The sequence below is a fragment of the Pinus tabuliformis genome, chromosome 1_1 (assembly GCF_031772625.1).
Source record: "Pinus tabuliformis cultivar Carrire ecotype Pingquan chromosome 1_1, CPIR1, whole genome shotgun sequence".
NCBI lineage: Eukaryota > Viridiplantae > Streptophyta > Pinopsida > Pinales > Pinaceae > Pinus > Pinus tabuliformis.
This window is the reverse complement of record NC_142297.1, coordinates 480,741,298-480,743,437: the sequence shown is the minus strand read 5'-3', so window position 1 is coordinate 480,743,437 and position 2,140 is coordinate 480,741,298. Positions and strand designations below refer to the sequence as shown.

At 30.6% G+C, this 2,140-nt stretch overlaps 1 non-coding gene across 1 annotated transcript; it reads right to left on the bottom strand.

Moving 5' to 3' along the window:
- Nucleotides 1-496: 496 nt before the first annotated feature.
- LOC149213840 (U6 spliceosomal RNA) lies at nt 497-596 on the bottom strand. Its single transcript, XR_016251684.1, has one exon. It is a non-coding gene; the product is annotated as a U6 spliceosomal RNA (small nuclear RNA).
- Nucleotides 597-2,140: the final 1,544 nt, after the last annotated feature.

Below are 2,140 nucleotides of genomic sequence, written 5' to 3'. Positions count from 1 at the left end.
GGTATGCTCTTAATAAATGTTATGATTAGATATGCCAGCACCGCTTTGTAAACAACATAATGGTTATATATTTAAAATTTTTATGTTTTTACTGTAATGTTTTATGGGAGTTATGACAATATTATATTTATTTATAAAGTATAAAAAAATTATTTTAAATAATAGTTATTCAGGATTTTTTATCTTTTCAAATCTTTCATATAAATTTTATATCTTTTATTTATATGAAAAATGCAATTATTGTTGTTGAGTTTTGTTTCCAACAAAATTTGATAAAAAATAATTAGTATGACTTATGTTATTTTTAAAGTAGCATGTTTACGTAGGTTATAAAACCAATTTTTTTTTTAATGTAATTAGGATTTTGTTTTCATTTTGTTTTTAATTAATGTGTGGTTTACAAATAGTAGTGGTCGTTATGTCCACCTTGTGACTTCTCATTAGCAAGGTGTTTTAACCATGGAACTCAATCAATTGAGCTAACTCTTGGGGCTAATAAATTTTGGACTATTTCTCAAAATGTGTGTGTCATCCTTATGCAGGGTCATGTTCACAGTATCATTCCAATTTTATCTATGTCTCTCTGAAGAGAAAGAATGTAATTACAGTTTCTCAAAGTCATGAAATATTGAATAAAAGTTCATTTTCTTTTTTGAATCAACCTTAAATTTGTTAATGTAATTAGGGTTGTTTAAAGCTACATGAAATATTGAATAAACTCTAATTTTCTTTTTTGCATCTATGTTAAATTTCCTATACTTATTTAATGTGTTGCAATCAAGGTGGTTACAACTAGCTTGCATGTGGAGAGAACATTATTACATAGCCTTGATTCTTACTTACGGTTTCTCTCACTTGTAAAGTGACAAAGGTAGAAATAATATTTCTTCAAAAAGTGGACATGGCTATAATTCTAGCCCAAAAGATAATTTAAGGGAGAAACACGATGGAGATAATTTGGTCTCTAAGAGGAAGAATTAATTACTATTTACTTCTTCTCTCACTTGTCAAGTGACAAAGATAGAAATCATTTTCCTTCAAAAAGTGGACATGGCTATAATTGTAGCCCAAAAAATAATAGTTTAAGGGAGAGACACTATGGAGTTAATTTGATCTCTAAGAGGAAGAATTAATGACTGATTAGAAATACATAAAGAAAAACAAAACATAGTTGGATAACTAAAGCATTGGACTAAAAATAATTGAATTTTACCTAATTTGTCATTTGTTTTATATGTTTGCATAGATAGGAAAATTCATTAGTAAGATCAACTCTAACCCATCAATTTAATGCCTTAGAAATAAATCTTACTTTCACTATTCTGATTGCCCAAGTAAATGAGAAATTATCTTTCTTTGCCACTTAGAAATTTGAAATCTGATATAACATAACCAATAGCATATTAGAATTCAAGCATCAACAATGGAGAAGTGAGATGAGCATAATGAGTACAACCAATTGCACATCCATCCCAACACATAAATTTGTATTGAAACACGTATACTTCAGTGACAAATTTTATAGAAGTTGTTATACTTCTTCATTTCTATAGAAAGATGCAATATCTTCTCAAATTATCGTAATATTATTTTTTGTTGGCAAACGATTTACATTATATTAAGAAAAATGGAACACATAAAGTAAAAATAGAGATGCATGGAGGGACACAACCCATAGGCACCACAAAAAGAGGCAAAAGGGAGACCATCTACCCTAAGGAGGGGAAACTAGATAGTCTTCCTAAGAAGAGAAAATTTGGTGCCATTATTACAGTTAAGAGGCAAAAAGAAAAAAACAAAAGAGCTAAACATAACATTTGTTGGAGAGCTTGTAGCTACTACCACTATATCAACTTTGAGAGGAACAAAAATAAAAACATACCATGTCGAGATGTGGACCTATTCATGTTGAGCTAGCGCCTTGTGGGTTGGAGGAAGCATGGACTGACTTCTTATGTGCACATTCTCCATTGATTGGAACAACTTCACTAGTGGTGTTGGAGCTAGAAGGGCCTTCTTCTGCTGTTTCTTCCATAATGAAACAACCAAATGGATTGGGATGAGGGGAAGAAGACTTTAACCAAAAAGTTGGACGTCCATATATTGGAATGAGGTGCTAAGTGACCCATGAACCTGAGAA